The 22774-nt window shown below is 39.2% G+C and overlaps 1 protein-coding gene across 1 annotated transcript in view; it reads right to left on the bottom strand.

The window, feature by feature from the left end:
- AGBL4 (AGBL carboxypeptidase 4) overlaps nt 1–22774 on the bottom strand; it is a gene marked incomplete at both ends in the record, with an annotated part of 878788 nt that overhangs the window by 640463 nt on the left and 215551 nt on the right. The gene's annotated exons all lie outside the window — the stretch shown is intronic.

The raw sequence follows: 22774 nt of genomic DNA, 5'->3' as shown, positions 1-22774 counted from the left end.
TTGCAGTCCTTGTACATCTCAAGCATCCTTGCTAATGTAAGTCAATGGGGGATCAAGGCAGTTACAGAAGGCAGAATTACAATCACTGCCCATAAATTATTTTTAATTCATATTAATTCTTCAGGGTTTTTTACACAAATGTGTTGACAGGCTATGCATTTCCTCAACAGAATTTACTTCTGCACAACACCCATCTAAAACAAATCCTTGTATTTTTTCCCTTTACTTACAGCAGCATTTACTAAATTGGGTGAAACTTTACAAAATTTCTACAGTCAGAGGGTTAAAAGCCACGAAAGTGAAAGATATCACTACAACATTGCAGGCACTTTTGTGAAGATTTCCAAAGCTAAAATTGTACTTCATCCTCGGTGTAGCATTTTGCCTCGTGTGAGTGCATGTATTCTGCTAATCACAGTCATCACTGCATCCTACTTCACTGCTCAATGACGGGGGGAAAGGATCTTTCATTCCCAAAATAGCTCTGATCTTATAAGTGTGCTCATCAGCCAGTTTAGACAGTGCCATCTAATTGAAGTCAATCACAGAAAAATTATTAAAAAACAAGTTTGAAAAAGCAGCATGCGTGTGGCAACAATGCAGCAAACGCTCTCACAGCCTTCTGCCTGCAGAGTATTTGTTGCTTTTGCAATATGTAACTTGATCATTTTTCTAGACAGGAATTTTTAGAATCCTCTACAAATAACTCACAGTATCAATAGTAATCAACACAGCAGGAGTCACCATCTTTAACATTTCTTTTTTTTTTTTTTTTTTCAGAACCATACTGCTGTTTACCCAGAAGTTTAAAGGAGAATCCTGTAATTTCTGGGGAAAAAAAAAAAAAAAAAAGAAGTAGGTTGCTGTTTTGGTGTGTTTTCCAGATACTCATCCCTTACTCTGACACTCTGAGTGACCTTAGGCATTTCAATTGACCTCTGTAAGCCTCAGTCAGCTCAGCTAAAAGACAGAGTCCCTTTGAAAAGCAGATGTTGTATCAGTGCTGCGTTCTCTTGGATAAATGCATTTAAAATTAAAAGAAAGCTATGACTGCTCAACGACCTTTCAGTACACTTAATGTCAAGGGCCTTTCTTTCGGAGACTGAGTGTCTATCTGGAATTGCTAATGCAATTTAAAGGAAAAAGAGAAAAATCAAATTGCAACAGCTCAGAGAGATGCAGAGGTAGGGATTGTCTTTTCATTGATATTATATGCTTTGGCTCTACCACATCCTTTTTTCTGGTTCTATTTCAAGATAAATCATTTACAGTATTGTAGTAGCTTATATTCATGCAGCTTTTCATTTTAAGTTCTGTATTTATGCTGGATCTTTCATGCCAAAACATCTCAAGGTACATCGAAACTTAAACTTTTAATAAAAAATAAATAAATGAGCCAAACTGACGGGAAGCTGAGAAACAGCCCTGGCTACGTGCAAGAAGAGAAAACACAGTTTACATAATGAGGATACAATCCCCCACCACCTCCCCAGGCCCTGCCATCCGAGCGTGGATGTTTGCACTTGTCAGGTGCTGATTCCACACGCTGTGCTGAGCAGCTGTGAGCCACCAGCATGAGCAGGGCAGGGTTTGGTGGCTTGGGTGACTGACAGCCCCAGGGCTGGGGACAGCTCTGGCAGTGGCTGGAGCAGTCCCTGGGGTGGGCAGGACGTTCATCAGCTCCTCTGCCAGTGACTCAGCACATACACACGCATTCCAGAATGGTTCAGTGCAATCTCCTGTAGACTTTAAATCCTGTTTATCACTGCCTGCTCTTTTCACCATTGCATCCCCCTGCTTTTGCTCTTTAAGGAGAGATAATATAATATTCACCAATCTTGTTTTTCTCAAGTCCAGTGAACCAGGTGTTATTTTATTCTAAAATAAAGCTAAATCAGTTACCAGTTACTTCTTAACTGGATCCACCCGTGTCTTCATTTAAATGAAACTGCTTTCAGTGCAGCTCTCCAGGAAGAATTGTCTTAAGACAGGCCACATTCTGCTTACTATTACTTCCTCCATCCCAAAGTGCAATGACTTGCAAAGCACAAGTACGTCACCATTTCCCACTGTAAACCCATCCCAAGTTTCTCTCATCACCAGTGGTCCCATAAATATGAGGGAAAATTAAAGGAAAAAATAAACACAATATTACAAATGCCCACATTCCAAAGCTATAACTGCTTCTAAGCCTCTGCCAAACCTATGTGTGCTGCAGGTCCCTGCTGCAAACGTGCTGGAATGTCAGCTTTAGAGTGCTGCTAATGCCATTTCATGATGAACTGCTTCCACAACTCCAGGAAAAGGTGACAAAGAAGCTGTTTTGGTGTTTGACTTGGTCCTTGTGCTACACAGCTTACCTGAAGCATCTGGTTGCAGCAGACTGATGTGGCAGAAGCCTTGTGCAGGGAGTGAATTCCTGGCATGTTTGCTGAGCTACTGCACAGGGAGGGAGGAAGCCTGCCCAGACCTGATCAGTGCCTGTCACCTTCCCAGTGGCCACTGTCCACTTCCTCGAGGAGGACAGCACGTGTTCCTTCCCCTCCAGCCCTCCCAGTTCACAGCCTGGTACTACCAACAATGAACAAGGAAAGCAGCAATTATTTATTAATAAAGAGGGATAACAAGTAGGAGATTTAGTGTTACTATATTACTATTAAACAAACACACTTACTGTAGTTTTAATGCATACTCTTCATTAACTTCTGTTGGCTTGAGTTCTATGTGTAAAAAAAGAAACTGCAGGGCCTTCCTAATAAATAAGATTCAAGTACTGTTTATGCTTTGCAGCCTTGCAAGCAGTAGTTGACTTTATCGCTTGAAAACATTCTGAATAATTTTGAATCATTCTCTGAAGGCTACTAACAGAACTCCCTTAGATATTCTGGGAGTCTCTTTTTACATTTAGATACCTGAGTTGATACCTGAGTACTGTTTAATTGTCCATGCACTCAGACCAACACAACTCACAAAAATATCCTCAAGGGCTGTATCAAAACCTGGTTGAAGTTGAGGTAAATAACCACTTTCCCACGTGTATCTGCAGAGGCAATAGAAGGCAATCAGGTTGATTAAGCATCCAAATTCCTTCCTCTTCACAGCCCAGAGATATCCTCCAAGAGAACCTGCTCCATACAGGGCCAAAGCGAGTTCATCTGCCCCGTGCCTCCCCAAGCTGACCTCTTGGCCATTTTAAAAGATGGGGACAACGTTTGTCTTTCTCCAGTCAACAAGAAACTTTCCCTGTTTCCATTTCCATTCTAAGGCAGCAGTCAGTGGCAGAGGACATCAGCCAGCCCCCTGAGCAGTTGGATGCTGCTCATCTTCCTCTGTGGTCCTGGGGGGATCGAGCTGCTGCAGCCTGGTCCCTCAATCAGTCACACCAGCAGCGCAATAACCACTGCGAGAGCGGGCACTGCGCTTAACGCGTTTGCTCTGCACAAAACCTTTTTTATGCTCTCTGTGTCTCACAACCTTTTCATTTCCTCACAACAGAAAGATCAATCAATTTCATAAGCAATGTCTTCCAGGCTGGCTTTGATGCTAAATGGTAGGATAGCATTGCCAACACCTTAATCCTCACACGCTCGTACACGTTCAGCTGCGACAATTTTGACGTGCGGGTCAAAAGGTTGATTTGAGAATAACCAAAGCAGTTCATAAGGTTAATTTGATAACATCCAAACCTGTAATCTGCAATCAGATGAAGGAAGGAAGGACCTCCTGCTGCACAGGTGGCACAAAGATACCCATGTTACCCATAGCAGCTGGGGAACAAAAATCAACAACATTGTTGTAGTAAATTCACAATGTGTACGCAAACCCTTTGAAACAATGTGCATAAACACCTCCTGTGAGAAACAAAAGCAGTCAAAAATGAAAATACAACAGTCTGCTGTGATCTACACTATTTAATGTCTCACATGCAGTCATGCCTATGATTTTGCATTAATTTCATTTCCCATAATCCCAGGTTTGTAATCTGGGACTGCCGAATTCTCAGGCAGGAATACTGACCTGTCAGACATTTTTGATTTGGGATCATGCATTCCCTGCAGTTTTATCTCTCACAACTACAGACTCAAAGCCACACTACCTGTGCATTCCTGCACTGCCAATGCTTGTGACTGCCTCTGTCTTCTGCGGGGACTGCAGAGTCAGTCTGGACAGCTGATTACCCTAAAAAACACTTGCAACATACAATTTCACACTCTGCTTTCAGACAGACACAGAAATCACTGAAAGGACCTAATTGTGGCCCTGCTGGTTGGGCACACAGGCAGAGCAGAAGTGAACTATTGTGTCCTTACGCCTAGAAGAAATCACACCTTTCAGAGATTCCAAAAGCTGGCTGGTCTCTACTTTTTCCCAGCCTAGAATGCCACCACCCCTTTGTAGCAGCAGTGTCACGTTCCCCTCTCCTCTCACCAGCCCAGACAATGTGCTCTTTCAACAGCTTCCACATTTCCTACAGCCAGACCCCCTACTCCAGCTGTTCCTCGAAGAGTTCTGCAATGCTCCTTCCCAGAACCCTACAATATTGGTCATTAATTTCTCCTGTAGATTCCCTGTAACACATTGTTTGTGTGCTCTTGATTATGTCCTAGCAGGCTGCTTACCCCATTTTCCGTGGCTCATTCTGATGTTACCATGGTACCATAATAAGTACAAGAAGTAGAGACTCTCCAACAGTAGATCACCTTTTACTGCACGACCCTTTCACTGAAAAGGAAGCAATCCACCTCAATACTGCTTCTTTTATTTCTTCTTTTTTTTTACTGAACTATTACCTAAAGTCCCCAAGAGCTTTCTAAAATATTTGCCCTTCGCAGCTTAAACTTTTTATGCTTATTTGAAGTCTTCCACTGAGTAAAACAATTCCCAACAAAGTTATCTCAGAAAGAAAAAAAGAATAGGAAAACCCCCCAAAAAATACAAAAAAACCCAGCCATGAAATAAAGAAACAAACTAAGAAAAAAAAACCAGAAAAAATAATCAACCACAATGAGGAACAATGAAACAAAATGACAAAAAAACCCTCACAGATTTGAATACCAGATATGTAATGGGTGGTTATGGGAAATGCAGACTCCTATTCACCACACTCCTATTTTCTGCTAGACTCTCATCAACAACAGAACAACTCTATCATCTATTTCAAGCTTAGATGAGACCAGATTATTAAAAGCAGAAGGATTTTTGCACAATACTGGCAAATATCTTACAAGATCAACCGGTAATTCAAAATTTCCATCAAATAATGGCTTTTACATGCTCCAAAGAGAATCAGGCTTTTTAAAACAGCACCCATATGCATCATACATAGAGGCACGTGCAAACACACCCTGCAGGAAGTACCAATCCTACAAGTTCTGTGAACTCGAGGAAGAAAGGTTGGATGACATCAATGATCATATATACAACAATATTCATATTTTTCCTTCATATGAATATTTTTTCCACCACTCTCTGGTGAAAAACGAGTACCACTGCTGCAAGGAATGAGTGGTAATTGATCCAGAAGTGCAGGCACCATCTCAGTCTTGCACAGCTGTGGTGAAACTGCTTCAAAGTCACTTTTCCAGCAGCCAGGCAGCACCTATAGTTTCATTACTAAAAGCAGCATGCTGGAAGCAAGAGAACAGATAAGCCTGGGAGGGTCTTTGAAATTATTCATAGTCTTTCTGCTGACAGTTTCAGCAGAACTTTTAACATTAAACAGCTTGCAAACAGAGATCAACAGCACATCAGCTCTTACTGACTACAAACCTTCCGCAGGTTTCAAGCGATACGCAGTGGGCATTAGCACAGCTCAAAGGGTTTTTTAAAAGACTGTAGGAAGCTGGAAAATGCAGATATTTCAAGCATAATTCATGATCTAACTGTTGCTTATGATAATTTTGTTGGGCAATATACACTGTGTAGTTCTTGAAGGGAATAATTTGTATTATTTTCTCATTATAAAGCTCATTTTTTTAGGCATCGGAGAATAAAGAATGGCTGGATTTGTACCTATTTCTTTAGTCATGGGACACTACATGATTGACAATGCAATTACCAGCGTAAATTTTTTGATATGCCAAGTAATACTTAAAATAGGACTTCAATATTTTTCATGTACAGAGCTGTGGGTTTCGTAACAACCTGTTTTTCTGCAACTCAAGAAATCTTCACAGGTTCAAGAAAAATTCCTTTAAACTTGGTATTTGTGAAGAGAGACACGCATATAAGAGACATTCAAACATTCCATGGAAAGGTTGGTGAAATTAACGTTTCAATTACATGCAGAGTACAGTTACACTTTTATAGATCTTCATGAACTGAAAGAACCCTTTTTTTATTTGAAAAACATTAAAAATCTGTCTCCTCTAACGATATTGAGAGATATTTTAGACCTCAATTTCCATATCTACTTTAAGCCAAGTTAGTATGTGGGCATGTAACATTAATGTCGACTTATTCCTTCTCCTTTACTATCATTTTTTCTCCTCTAAGCTTGCCAGGTACATTCTGACACTTGGAAGCCACTGAGATTTACCAGATTCAACCTCCTGTATAGAGCTCCTAGAGATCTGTTAGTGCCAAAAAAAAAAAAAAGGTAAAATAATTATTTAGTTAGGCCATTAAAAAAAAATAATCTTTATTTCACCTTTAGACTTAAATCTTCACTTGCCTTGAAGAAAATATGAATGTCTGTCTCTGCTGTGACTACACAGAACATGGTCTGGATCCTGTGCAATACAGATGCAGCTTCACAGTTCTGGTTTGCATCATGCTTCTGTTAGGACTGATGATTTGTTAGCACATTTCCTACTTTCTCTTAGAGCTTCTCCTACTATCACAAATCTCTTCCTTTTACTTCCTGTTCTTTCTCTCCTCTTGTTTATCACTGGTTTTCACCACAATTGCTGAGAGAATTTTTCCATTTCTTGATGGAGAGCAGTAAAACTCCTCACTCCTCCAATCTGTTCTGGTAAAAGAGACTGAAATGCAAACCCTGCTGGGGAACTGTCTCCTCTCACCTTGAACTTCAGCACTCCTGACCAAGCCTGTCCCTGCTTGTTATCCTAGGCCAAGATACATGGCAGCTTCTAAGACAAAGAGACCAAACCTGGGATTTGCCAGTGTTTTCTGAGGACACCAGGAAGGCAGCACAATTTCATCTTCAGTAGCTGGTACAGCTGAAGAGAAGCTGCAGGTGTGTTCACAACACACCTTGGCAGGAATGCAGGTGCAGAAGAGAATAGAGTGCTCCAGCTGTCCACTGAAGGAAGTGAATTAAAGGGGATTTTTATATGCTGCCACAATTTTCCACATGACCCAGAAACATTTTCTAAAATGAAAGAGCTTTCCCATCCTTGGAGAGTTTGACTTTAGCTACAGCCCCATCTCTCTCTGCCTTTAGGTGGATCTCAGCCAGCTGCTCCTCACACATGGGTGCTGATCCCAGCCAGGCAAAGGATGTTTGGGACACACTCCTTAGGAACAGAACCAAGTGGGGTTGGTGGTTGATGGCCACCTGTGCATTTCCAGCATTTGGCAGAAGTCTACATCCATCAAAGCACTTAAAAATGTGCTCCACTTTGACTTCAAATCAAACTCTCAAAATAAAGCGAGTGCTTCACCTGAGAGCACAAAATCCTACAAAATATGATGGAGGAAAGGAGCCTTACACTGATTTAAATCTAAAAAGGACTCCTGTTAAATCCAGAGGTTTCTCCAGATTTTCCCTGATGTGAAAATAAGTACTGACCTATTGTATTCACAAACCCCACAGCCACCACACTCAGTTCTTTATCTTGTAGGTCCATTCTTTACTTTCTCAACAGAAATATCTATATAATTATTCTATGCATGAGTAATATTGGCTCAGAAAATCAACTAACATGGGATTCAGCAGACCCAAGAATTATGCAAAGACTGTTTTAAGCAGCTTACTATTTAAAAGAAACAATTTTTTTTTAAAAAGTGCATCTACCAAAAAAAGCAATAAAGTTCTTTGCATACAAGCAAATGAGCAATATTTCTTCAGTTCAACTGAAAAGCTGTGGACATGGAAAATTAAAAGCAGTCATTGTATGAGGAGAGAAAAGCTGCATAATTATAAAAAATATAGTTATAGACGTCCTTTTGTGAGAGTGCATAAATGAGAATTAGATGGGAGAAAGAAGGAAAATAAGTATAAACATAAAATTTTTTTAAAACAACCCAGAGATATTGGACCCACTATGAAAATGGGCCACAGTCCCCCCTTTTTTTCAGCTGTGGTTTTACTTCAATTAGTGAAGCCACATCGGTCTGCTTAGAGTAAGTATAACATCACCTAAATATATTCAATTTCTAAACAATATTTCCTTACAATTGTTTCATTCTCAATGTTCCTACCCTTTCCCTACCTTTATACTGTCTTTGAATGCCAATGGGTGGTCATGGAAAACATTTGCTGTCGTATCAAGGGCTTTCAGCCTCCAGTAACCCTGTTAGAACAGGTCTTTAATTAGCATTATAAATAATTGCTGACTACATTTTTGTTCTGGGATGCAGAGAAAAGTTGATTTGAAACTAATTCCAATTCAGGAATTTTATTTCTTTTTCTGCAGTTCAGAGATAGAGATGGAAGAATGGTCCTCGCTCAGAAGTGACTGGCAACCTCTTTATACATTATTTTCCAGGTCATTTCACTGAGTGTTTTGCAGGTATTTCATTTCATTCCTTGGCAACTGACCCAAAACTTTGAGCTGGATTACTTGAGAGATAGGAATTGTCTTTGGTATTCTTGGGTAAAATAAAGCTATTTTTCTAGCATGAAATTCTTCCCAATATACCAGTGAAGATTCCCCCTCCCAGCTCCCACATTTTTTTCTTTATAATGGCATTTTGGCCTTAATTATTAGGATCAGAAGAAAAACATCCATATCATTATAAATTAGAAAATGTTTAATAAGAGTGAGCTTGAACAAATTTTTGTTATAATGAAAGGATTAAGATGCCTGATAGCATTAATATTTAGGAAAAATTAAACAAAATTGCTTTTTATCTGCTGCAAACTATGTTAAATATTTAATATGCCACATTATAAGGGCGCCATTTGCACAAAGGGTACGACAACCTTTGTGTTATGAACCTTCATTTCAGCAGTTCAAACTTAGTTGGAAAAACTTATAAAAGCTAAATTTAAAACCAGGTACAGGGGGGTTTTTTTGGCAGTTAGACCTGAGAAAAACTTCAAACCTGTGCAGGGCTCCAGCAGAACATTTTGCAAACAGTGGGGCTAAAGAGGCTGCCTCTCCTGACCCAGCACATGGTTTATTTAGAAGGGAGCACTGAGTTTAATTGTTCTGGAACTTATGGGAAGCCTTTCTGTTGCTTAGCTTGGAGTGTCTGGATGTATTTTTAGACAGCTTTGAAACATTAAAAAAAAAAAAAAAAAAGGCAAGTATTCTGAGGTGATGAAGGGTGATTTCTTTTTCAGCAATCTAGCAAGAGATAACTTTAACGTAAATATTGTGAGAGGAAAATTCTAGCTCTCAGATTATAATAAATGAGTATAAATATTCCTTTATAACTAATAAGGTGTGATAAATCTGGCAGGATCAGTAGTATGCTTCTGAAAAAAGAGCAAATCATTTTCTGAAGTCTGAAACCCTGGAAACTTTCAAGCTTTCCCTGGGAGTTTAAACAAATAAATCTCCAGAAAAAAGAAACACAAACAAATGAAGTAAGCCCCCAACCCAAGTTGGACCTGCTTACAGCCATCTATGTATGGCATGAAATTTTAAGGTAATAATGTAACAGTATAATGTAGTAAATTTGGTACTAGATTTTTACTGCTTGCAGATCACTGAACTGAGAAACAAATAAAATGAAAAAATTCTCAGGGTTGTGCCTAAGCTGCTCCTTACAACGACCTTGAAAAAAAATCTATTATCTTTTGCCTTTATCTCTCCTCCTGTAAAATGTGATAATAAATACCAGTTAGACCTTCTATCTTGGGATGGCACTCTGGACAGAAAACAGCAAAACATTACAACCACTTTGCTTTTGCTGGCTGAGTTTCCAAAGTCAGCCTCACACTCTATAACATCAAAAATGTGACCACAATCACCCTAACTCTTCAAATCCTATCGAGTTAAATTTAAAGCTCTCCTTCCACCTCAGCTGACTTTAATTTTGTCTATCCAAGCCAATTGGTTTCATCTCTACCCACATCCAAGGCAGCCCTTGGCTCCTGGACTGGGGAACAGGTTCAGCTCTGCTGTGCAGTCCAGGACTGGTGCCATCATTTAAAGTAAAGAACTGTAGTTTTTTTTCCATTCTCTATTTCTTACAGATGTCATCCTCACTGAATAAAAACTTTCCTTCTTTGCAAAAAAACAAAAAAAACCAAAAAAAAAACAAAAACAAAAACAAAAACAAAAAAAAAAAAAAAAAAAAAAAAAAAACAAAAAAAACCTAAAAATGCCTCACAATTATTTTATTGGTTCTGTGGTGGAACTGAAAACTGAATCCATGACCAGCTTCTGAACACTACTGGATTTTCACAGCTGTAACATTGTTGTTTCCAAGGCACAGCTTTCTGAAGTTCACATCTCACATTTGAGGAAATCCAGTACTGAACAGAAGGAGGAGAGAAGTCAAACAATCTGAGAGACACTGCAGCTCGTGATTAGCTTCCAGATTTTCTGACTCTGGCATACATAGCCACCTTTACATATAACAAGAATTAATAAGAGGTTTTACTATGTTGCAGTCTTATCAATAGGAAAAAAGAGTAGCTGACCAGCATTTCAAAACTACAAGTGTTTCATTTGAAATTAAGATGGAAGATATCCAGCAGAATCTTGCACAAAGTGAAGGTAAAAAAATTAGTACTGTTCAAAAACTCTCCATATTCAAATCTGATTTACCACTAGAACAGTAAAAACATATATTTTTATTTATCTATATTTTAATAAAATAGATCTAAATTATATTTTTTTAAGCTTGACTACAATATCTGTATTATGTCACTTAGGGTCAGAGTTTTTTTTTGATATTTTAAAGTGTTCATAATCCCCTCCCCAATGCAAAAATGGTAGGATAACAACATGAGAAATGAGTACAGAAGCACACTGGAACTCAAAATATCAAGTATCTCTACTTAAAGGTATATCTTAGAAAATACACTCCAATAAATAGCTTTTACTGAGGCATTAGTGATCATTAAGCTCTCGTGCATGTGGCTCATGCTGTCAGGCAGATCATATTAGTGGTACTTGTAAATGTTGTGCATCTGCTAGAAAGTATTTCAGCTTCACTTACCAGAAGGTTTTCTAAACATTAATTCACATTTTTGGTGGCTTCAAGAGAGATAGATTTTATTAATTACATGTTAAATTAAAGCTACAAACAGCCTTTATTTATGTTAGCACAAGATTCTGTCAGGGGATATCTTTATTTCATTGCAGTGCACTTTCCAAGAACTGAAATCTTCAAAAGAAACTCTAATAACAAGTTTGGTTTGGACCTAAAATTGTGTACCAACCTTTGAAACAAAGAACAAAAGGAAACCCTCACTTTCAACTGTAAATATTAGGGTATTGAAATATCAGGTTGTGCTGGAAACCTGTATTTGGAGGGGCAGAAACTTTTCAAGCATCAAATCCCTCCTTCAAGGAAGGCAAACTGAAATCAAAACCAAAACTAAAAAAAAAACAAAAAAAACCAAACCTTTGGAAATGCACCAATGCCATTTTCACTGCCAGCACTCTCCTCCCCACACCTACATGCTGCTTTGGGTGTCTTGATCATTTGCTGGAGAAGAGTTTTCCTCACCTGCAGAATTTCAGGGGAAACCACACAGTGGCAGTACTGTGAATGCAAACACTCTGCTCTGCTGTGCAGCAGCTGCTAAGGACTAAAATACAGTTTTCCAGCCTTGCTTATGGTTAAGTTGACTGTTTCTTTTCTATGCAGAAGAACATGCAGTTAACATGTAATTTATTTCCTTCTTTAATTTTAGTATCCAGAGGCTCCAGGCACGTTTCACTCCAGGCTATTTTCTTGCCCTTTGTATTTCTCCTTCATTTCCTCTACCCAGATATGTTTTCAAAGCCCAGTTCCTTAGTGCAAACTTGGAATTCTTTGCCAAGAGAAAAGGAAAGGGAAACAAACTGAAGGAGCATCCCCATACAAAAATACCAACACACCCACCCCAGACATTTATGATTCATCCAGGTTATTGCTTTCTGTACTTTCATAGCACACAGAAACAAGTTGATGAGTATTAGAAATGACAAATCCAGAATGCTCTGTTCACTTTCCTGTACTCTGAGAGTCTTGTCAAAGGCTGCAGCCACGCAGATCACAGATGTCAGCCTCTGATTTACAGGTACCTCACATCAGCTGGGAAATTTCCACTCTTTCGGAAATTTCCTCCAGGTGAGCATTCTCCAATTGTAAATAATTTTCTGGTTTTAAAACCCCCAGATTTCAGGCAGGAATGTAACAGTTCACATGAACATGCATTCTTGAAGAGCGTGACATACAGCACAGGGTCTGTTGTTGGTTTGGTTTTTAAGTTATACAGAAAAGTCTATTTATATCCATCATCCCTACCTGAATCAATTCCCCTTCAATTCACCTGGTACACACACAGAGTACTTCTCTTTTTTTATTTTTTTTTTCTTTTTCCTCCTTTCAAAGCAAGGAAAGGAGGGGTTTCCCTGCAGGGGTTAACACTCAGTGAATCTGAATGTGTTTCCTTCCCTACTTATCTTTGCTTTTAGCCACAGAAGCTGCTCCTGAAGGCAAAGCCCTCCTGACTGCACATGCAGCAGCACTTTTCCCCTGGCTGAGTCATTCCTCAAGTTCACAGAGTTGAAACAAGCCAAACACTTCCTGGGCACGATTGGCATCACAATCCTTTCCACCAGTACCCCCAGGATAGAGACAGTCCCTCAGGAGAGCCCAGGGAATTATGTTTAATAAAACACACACAGAAAAATACACATGCTACATGGCTCCCCTTCATTGACTGAATGACATTTTAAAAACAACCATAAGAACATTAAAGTATCCAGTACCATAGCAGATGGGGGGAAAAAAATTCTTTTTCTTATCAAAGCTAAATTATTATATCACTTCTGATTGTGAAGCCATGAGGTACTAGTGGTTTTTAATTCCACTAGGAAAAGTATTAGGAGGATATTTTATCACATATTAAAAGGCACAGTAAGTTATTTTCACTTGGATATTCCTCAATTTCATTCTATGCTAAATCTATCCTTTTAAGTTGAATCTCTTTCTCTTGAGCTGAAATGTCCCTGCCTAGAAATTTTGTAAACGGTATCACATATTTCCAAAAAACAATTCCAGAAGAATCCTCCACAGAATTAATTCAGCATTTTTTACAGCAGCACCCCAGAAAGCCTAAAAACCAGGGATGTCAACCTCTCATGGGGCAAGAGCACAGAATGGGGAAAAAACTGAGAATAAGCCTAGAAAAGGGCACAAGACGGCCCCTGAAGGGAGAAGTGCCCCCAGTGTGGGCCACAGCCCTGGCACACGTGGGGCACCTTCTTTCCAACAAAGTAAAATAAGCTAAAATAAAAATTTTATGGCTTCTCTGTCAACATTTTTAACAATTCCCACACACACCCATCATGGCTAAAAGGCAGAATCAGGTAAGGGCTCACGTGCTGCTGTGGTGTAGTGTGGGAATTCAGCGCATCGCTCCGGATGCCCAGAGCTACCCAGAGAACCCTTGGGGGGCTCGGAGGTCCTGGAATGTTGCCAAAAGCACCTGGTGGCTTGACTTTGATCCCCTAGGGATGTGCCACCTGGGGATATGAGAATCACTGGGGTTTGAATGGTATAGAAATAGTATAATTACAGGGTAAAACACAGGTTTTAAGATTTTGGTACAGGGGGGTTATGGAGACAAGATGGAGGAGTCTGGGCCTGCCTCATGGTTCTTCTTCCTTCTTCATGTCTTCCATTTTCTATGTGACACAGATATTTTTTGATAGGTTCTTGGTGAAGGTACACTTGCTAATAAGGATGATAAGTATTGGGGACTAAAGGTAAATAAGACTTACGTAGGTTTTGTTATAAAAAGACGCGGCTGCCCCGTGGGCGGTCAGAGCGCCTTTGGCTGCCTTGCTGGTCAGATCCCGGCTGGGCAGAGAGAAAACTTTGTAGATGAGAAATAATAAACAACCTGGAATACCAAAAACCTGAGAGTCCAGCCCCGTCCTTTGGAGCCCGATGGGAGCGAGCCCATCTCACGCGTGTCTGGGCACAGACAGACAGACAACAGCCGGCCCCGACACCAGGGAATGCCCCAGAGCAGCCCCAACACCCCGGGAGCCCATAAAGATAACCCAGCCCTGCATCCCACCCCAGGGAGCTCAGCAGGGACAGCTGCAAGGAAGCCTGAGGGTGGCAATGAAGGCGCTGTGTGGTTCAGAGCCCTGCCAAAGATCCCTGGTTTCCAAAGGGATGCTGCTCCAGCCGGGAACCAGCCCTGCCCATCCCCTCCCCAGCAGCACCCTGATTTTCCAGAGGCAGGGAACTGTCAGCAGAGCTGCCAGCTTTCCACTGAGAGCCTGGAGCCTCACCTTTCCACTGCCCAAAACATCTGACAGCCAGTTATCCTCGTGCTGCCTGAGCAGTACTAGACAGAATGATTGGAATTAGTATTTGCTGCCAAAAAATATTGGATACTTTCTAATCACACTAGGAGAGCTCTTGCTAGGTTTTCAATCTCAGAGATGCTTCATCTAGTGAAGCAGGAAGACAAAGTTTCACTTTCTAGCTGGAATTCAATAATCCTACTTGAAGCAGTTTTAAAAAACAAACTTTAACCACCGCCTCAGCATCTAGAGATACAGGAAAGATTTTATCCCTATTGTATTATCATTAAATTTTAATTCTCTCAAACCTGTGCCATATCATACAGAAGTTAATTCATAACTTATCCCTAGTAATCACAGCATAAAACCCAGGTTTTTATCTTTTGGGTTTGTATACAACTGTTGAATCCCATGAGTCCAAGTTCAATATACAGCACCTATTATTTTAATCTCCTCATCCTGTATTATCACTTGCCATACTTATTTACTGCTTGTTTTCCCTACAGTTCTCAATTTCCACAGTACAGCAAAATGTTTTTGTCTTCTATTTTATTTTCTATTAAAAGAGAAATTGAACTCATTGCTTTGACTTTTACCGTGGCACCTCGAATATAAGGCAAGCGCCCGATAATGGTCTCACTTTTATCAGAAGTTCACACCTTTTCCTCTGCACTAAACATTGTTTCTTCACAGCAAATGAACAAAATAACTTTGCTGCTAATGATTCAAAGAAACATTTAACAATATTAGGCTGGATGTTTCAGCCCTAACTTTGCTTAGAATTGTATTCCTGATGTATTGCACATTCTATGCTTTTATGCCATATGTAAATTTAAACAGGACTATGTATTTTTAAAACCCAGTGCTGAAAGATCTTTAAAGTTGCAAGGCTAAGTGAAGGAAAGCCAAAATTTAACCTGACTGTGCTGCATCCTGGTGCATTCTCAATTATATTATGTCATAGGTTATTACATCTTGTTAAATTCAACTTGTCTAGCACTCTTCAGACCATTAAAAGATTCTTAAAGAGATGTTACATTTTCTGATTACAGTTTTTGGCTCTTATTTGTGTAGTCTTGTGTTAACAGTCTGATTTTCAAGTACATTTCTTGGTGACACTCAGCTTTGTCTGTGTAGAGCTCTTACTACTAAGTACTTACAGCTGATAAATGCCATTCTTAACAGAGGTGATTTTCATTCTGCTTCACTCCATTAGTCCAAAGTATAAAATTGCAATGAAAAGCTGCAATGTCCTCTTGGTAGTTTGACTCTACTTTGAGCTCAGTGCTGCCCATATTTATCTAACTTACAGACTCATTTCAGGGGAAAAAAAGCTTCAATTTTATGTACTTTTTGTTAAACCTGCCAAGGTTAGGGACCCAGTTCTGTGAACACTTTTCATGCAATCAGTTCCACCAAATGCCCATCACCTGAGGAGAGAGAATGACCTGTTTCAGGATGGGATATAATGCACAGCTCTGGTCATATTTTGCAGCTATTAAACTCAATACCATGGACTGTAGTGGAAAAACCTACAATTCAGTTGTTTTAAACTGCCACAGAATCTCCCAACTGCAAATTTCATTGTGCTTTCCACCGGTGATGGGGGAGCTATTTTCACACCACTGTATGCTCTTAAGATTTTTTGAAGTTCTCATCAGAACCCCAGTAATTAAGTATTTATAGATGACAAAAATGCACCTCACAGGAACAAACCCATTTGTTTCCTATGGGCTTCAAACCTTTCATGAATAAAGTAGTGCCAAGGGTAACCTTTCATGAATACAACCTTAGGGATCACAGAGTGCCCTCAATCAATGCAGGGAACTCATGTTGACAGAGTATATGGGAAACAGATTGAGGTATTAAAGCACATAGCCTCTGGTGTTTTAGATGTAAATACTATAACCATCAAATATTTAGACTCTTATGTAAGCAGTATGTCATTTTTTAAACAGTTACTGCTTGGAATAAATCTTTAAGGATGGAATTTTCAGAAGTGCTCAGTATTGGCCTAACTTTGCTCTTACTGAAATCAATCATAAAATTTTCACAACTTTAGAAAAGGACTTTGTCTGTTTATAAGTTTCCACAGCACTAAGCACAATAAGTCTTGATCCTGGCTGGGGCCTTTTGACTCTGCTGTAATCTAAATAAATTGATTTATAGGAGATCAGTTAGATAAATGATGAGGAAACACACACATACATATGAAACAGCTAGGGCTTTTCATGATGGCCTAGCAGCCTTTGGAACTTCTTCATCATTTTCTCTTTGAATCCAAAAAATCATTTGCCTTTCTTTATATTAATTTCTTTGTTATTAGTTTTCTCCAACATAATTCCATCTTAAATTTGCAGCAAAGTATCCCTCCAATAAAATGTAACTTACTTTGTTGACACAAATCCCATTTAATCTACACAATAAACACGTTAATTTTGGGATCTGACTCATACATTTTTTCAGCAGAATATAATATCTCTTCTATTTCCACAAAAGCTGTTGCTAATAACAGTGATATGGAATCTCCTCTCTACTTCCAGGAATTACCACCTTTGCTGAGCTGGGAAAGAGGAAGAGAGTGTGTTCCTTTTATAGGTTCTTAGAGTGGTTAGAGCTGGTTTTTTTGTTATTTTGCAAGATGCACAAAAGCATTAATTTACCCAGGGATTGGCAGTTATTTCACAGTAATACACATGCCAACCTGAAACCCGTCTAAAAAGATCTGATTTTCTTCCAAAGAGCTGCGCTAAGACCAAGACAAAACTTCTGCTTTTCACTCAAGGTGGGATTTCAAAAGGTTGATACTGAAATGCCTTTCTCCCTGTGTTCTGCAAACAAAATGCTGTCAGTTATTGAAATGAAGGCTGTGCTTCCCCAGACAGTTCTCAAGGCATTTTGTGGGAGCTGCTACCCCCATTCCCTCATCCCTTCTTCAGCCGCCAATTCCCAGTTCCTTGCTGCTCCTGTGCTTGGAGCTGTACAGCTGATTTTGGATTTCTGCCATGACCCAGACCGAGATTAAATCCTCCTTCTCTTCCTTGAAAGCAGGATGAGGGAGGGGGCAGCTCTGAGGAGCTGGAGCTGCACCTGGCAGGGGCTGCCTCAACGCCCACCTGTGCCACGGGACACATTCCTGAGCCTCCAAAAGCATTCTCACCACATCCCAAAGGAAAGCAGGAGCAAGCACACATGACAGCACAGAGCTGGCAAAAGAACAAACCTCCAAGAGTAGCCAAAGCTGTAAAATAGGCCAGGGAAGGAATCAGGTAATGCTAACAGCTTGTTCATCTTCTTCACCTAAATTCAGGTGATGCTATCGCTTGCCCCAGCCTGCTACATATTTTATAGTAAGCAATTTTAGTCTTTCAGATTAGCAAGCTATATATATATTTAGTGCTTTATTCTCAAACTGTTTCGCCACAAATGACAGCTCATTTCACAAACAGCTTATCTTATGGCTAAAGATATATAAATACATACTAAAAATGCTGCTGAAAGTCTCAGAATGTATAATGCAGCCTGGTAGACATGGTAGTGATTGTAACACTGCATTGTAGACACAAATGTTAAAGAAACTTGGCAAGAAGCAACACATTTTAGCTACTCAAAATTCAGATTTTCTCAGACTTGTCCCCTTCTGATGAATGGAACATATGGGAGTATTGTTCATAAAACTTACATTGCTTTTCTTGATGTCTACCAAAATTCCTCATCATGACAATATTTACCAAGATACATAAAGATTCAAATTTGAATTAATTACCCAGAAGTTTTTCTGCGCTTCCAGGTTTGCTGGAAAAGAAAAACACTTCAGAAGCAATGTGTTGTGAGCATTTAGCAGTAGATGTTTTAGCAGCAGAGGTAGCAGAGTGCTTGCTGGGGAAGGGGCCTACCCAGTTAAAAGCCATCACTGCTGAGTGAGATAAAAGATGGGGAAGAAAGCAGCTGCTTTGCCAAGAAGCAGTTTGAAATCTGACATTATAAACAAAACACATTTAGATCTAGACATAAATCCTCCGTATGCTGAAGGCTCAATAATATTTTAGCTAGCATTATTACTTACAAACAAAACAGTTCCTGAAATGCAGCATCAAAACTGCAGAACAGCCTTTCACCTTGTGTTCCTCCACTCAAGAGCCACGTTATTTATTATCCTTTATCCCTTAATTATGGGGACTTCACCTACTGCTCTCTGCTCATTTGAAATGCAGAATAAAATACAATGGATGTCTAAAGACTTAACAGGTGTCAACCAGATATTTGCCAGCTACTGCTACTATTCTACTGGGAGGAGTTGCTGTTCTATAAATACTAATTAGAGTTTTGCACATGATCTTGCTGAAATACCTAAGGTGATGAGTGGCCAGTTGTTACTTTTAAAAGATTAGCACAATTTGAAAAACTAATGTCCCCAATGAGGCAATGCTCACACAGAATAATCAAGAGTTATAGCTGTTCTCTGCCCAAAGGGAATATTTGCTCACTTCATCATTTGGAAAATCTGCTGCCTCTCGAACAATTCACTCTTCTATTTAACTTTGAGAAACTTGTAAAACTTTGTGCAATCAATAAATTACTACAGTATATGCACTTAGATGGTCCTCCACTGCTATGCCCACGTGGCAGGATTTTTTACTACCTTTACTTCCAAAGACAGAACTCTTAGTGTGAAATCATGATTAAGAAACTGCAACAAAATAATGTTGTACTTAAATCAAGCAGCAAAGAAAAATAGGATTACAGCACAAAGTCCATAAACACAGCAAAAATTCAATTTCCTCAAATCCATCTCTCTTCAAATTCTTCCCATCCACTAAACAGGAAAAACAGACACAGGCAAACCAGAACAGGTCTCGATGATACTGAGGTTTTATATTAAAAATTTATATATAGTAATTTTTGATTTTAAAATACCCTCCAATTCCCTAAAAATCTTGGTGCAATACAGCTGAAAAAACAGTAAATTTTAAGCAAAATGTTAAAGTGACACAGCCTGTTTCCTTGGTTTGTAATAAAATCTTGAGTTTTATCTTGTCCAGACTGCTGTGGAAAGCAACTGATGTCACAAAGTGTGACACATTGCTGTATTTCTATATGTGAGCTGTGCTTCAATGCACTGAATTTGATACAACTGATATAATCCCTTACTATTTAGTGTCCATGACCACATGAGGGGAAAACATATACATCATTTTAATCAGAATTTTTTTCCAGGCTTTAATTTTGGTTTTTTTTTTAAGAAATCTTTTTCTTTACAGTAAAACCCATATTTTTCCTTATCCCTCAAGGATATCCCCACTGCTTCCTCTTTTTCAGTAGCTCATTACTGGAAATGTTTGGCCTTGCTTCAAAAGAGAAGAATATGTCAACACCAGAACATCTGTGTCCACACAGAGTGCTTTGATGACAGTGATATACTCCATTTACATCAGTAACACTGAGCTGAACCTTGATGCTGTCTGCATTTAAAGATCTTACCCCACAGGGCAAGAGAATACAGGTCAAAAACGTTGATCTCTGTTTGACACACTCTCTACTTCAAGAGCACTTGGCAGCAATTTGTTCCAGAGTCAAGAATCAAACTCACAAAGTGTTGCAAAGCTCGGAGCCATGTTTGCATAACCACATTGAAAACAAATATTAAAATTCACAGTCTCTTGAGGCCAATCTACTTTTGATATGCAGGGGTCTGTGAGCAATACAGTCAAATTCTAGCCTGAATACAGGAGGAGTTTTCATTTAAATCAAAAAGCCTTAACTCGGGCTTGAACATCTGCTATTAGGAGGGATAATGTACCTATATCTCTCAAATGCAAAAAGGAAAAAAGGCACTTTATCATCTAAAAGTAAAAATTGATAGATAAGAAGAAATTGATCAAGGGGGAGTGGAATAGCTATGTGTGACACAGAGTTGTGCCTATCAGTGTGGTCAGAGGAAGTTGGGTGAATTTTGGTACAGAACAAATGCAGGCACAATAATGATTCATTCCCCAAATATTTCATAAAGAGGAGTTCAGAGATGAAGCCTGAGCTACAGACTATTTGTAGCCCATGGCTACTGGTAATCTTCCCTTTAACTGGATTTTGAAACCTTTAGCGTTTCTTCAGCTTTTTGTAATTAATCCATCACTTTCTAATTGAATTACATTGTGCCCACAAAAACTGCTATGCTGACACAAACCCTCCTATGAGGTGGAGAGTTCCAATAGTTTCCTTCCACACCCTCCTCCCCCCACGTAGAGCTCAGCACTTTTGCAGCATTGAATGATGCAGTATTGCTTACAAGACTAATACATACAAAACATCAAAGAGGATCCAATCAATGCAGCTGGATATTGCCCTGCTCGTGTTCAAGGACCACAGCCACCTGTGTGCTGCTACAGCAGCTGCCAGTGCTGCTAAATCCTATTTCAGCAAACAGAGAAAGAGAAAATTTTGTTTACAGGTTGCACTAGAATGCCATGGAAACAGATACAGAGGTAACTGTGAAAGGCATAATCCAAATGGAAGACAGCCCTGATAGAGCTCATCTATCCAAAAATAATATATATGTTTTCCCACTTGGCAAACACATGCATAAATCCTATTAACATCAAGACAGAAAATTATACTGAGTAGACCCCAATATCACTAAGGTCCCTGATAACAGTATGAATTAATGTGCACCTTCAAAGCAGAGCAAGATGTTTTCATATGCAGACTATTAGAAAAAAATAAAAATATCTTAATAGAATAATCATCTTTTTAAAGAAAAAAATTACATCTTGAATTTTTGAAACAGGATTAAAGTGTGGTAGTAGCCCTGTAAAAGGAAGCTGCTCAGCACCTGCTGCCTACACTGTGCCTGGCTTCAGGCAATGTTATTCATTCCTCACTTTCATGGGAGCAAAATACATCCTCTAAAAATATAAAACACAAAAATAAATAGATCTCCAGGGAAATTGAAGAGAAATCTGTTTTAAAAATAGTGAAGGAGCTCTATGTTCTAAAAAAATAATTCCATTTTGCATTGTTTTGTAAGATTTACACTTTAATTTGAAACCAAAGTAAGGCATAAAATTTGTATGAAAGCAATATCTGATTTATAGATAAACTTAAAACACAATACACTTAGCTGCAAATACCAGACCCCAGTGAGGGAAGCAAAAGGTTTTTTGAAAGATGATTAAAATATGCAGGATAAATGTGGCCTTGAAATGCCCCAAAAGATTTTTCTGAAGTTAAATAGTAAACACAATTAGCATGGCTTTTGCTACAAAAACACTAAATGCAATGGATTTTTAAATTAATTTTCAATGTTATTACATGTTCCTATTGAGCTGGAATTGACTCAATCCACTAACTGTACTGTGAGTCAGTTCTTTTGTCCATATGACCTTACCATCTAGACAAAAAGCCAAATATCCTTTCTGTTGGTCATAGGAAGAGGAAGCCACACAATGAGAGCAATCTTATGACCACCATTTCCATCTTGTGAGTGGAAAATTTGTGACAGTTGAAGCATTTAAGAAAGATATATTCATAAAGCCCAGATAATGTCCAGCTTGATCAAATGTATTACTAATTAACCAATAAAAAGTAGGAGCTGTGAAGGCTGACAAGAATAACTTACTGTACACCTCTGGCCTAACCTCACTATCCATATTCAAACAAGTCTCCTGGCAAAGGCAAATCAAATAATTCTTGGGAGTCTTGCATGCATTCAGACTCGCTAGATTTACATATTATTATTCACAGTAGATGTTTCATTACATTTGCTTTGAGAAAATGTACAATCTATATGGGTATTCACATGTTTAATATGCACATGGGTTCCCATTTTGTACATTTTATGTAGCTGATATGAGGTTGTTTGGCATCCCTCTGCCTTAGACAGGGCACTGCTCATTCACGTGAGGTCAACTCACGTGGCAGAGCTCAGAGCTCACATTCCCCCACCAAACTCCAGCCACCCCAAAACAGGCAGAACAATCCCAAGTAGCTTTTCAAAACCAGTCCATCTCCCAAATTATTTACAGGGTTTTTTTGGGAGATTAATGCAGGTGAAAAATGGTGCAATCACTGTCCTAAGAACTGGACAGTCGCTGAAAAACAATTTGCCCCAAGCCCTGACTGCTCAGTTTGCTCAAATGGACATTCCTTACATCCCTTCAGTC

This window comes from Fringilla coelebs (genome assembly GCF_963513975.1).
Source record: "Fringilla coelebs genome assembly, chromosome: 9".
NCBI classification, from domain to species: domain Eukaryota; kingdom Metazoa; phylum Chordata; class Aves; order Passeriformes; family Fringillidae; genus Fringilla; species Fringilla coelebs.
Note: the sequence above shows the minus strand (reverse complement) of the source record. Positions and strands in the feature narration are given on the sequence as shown.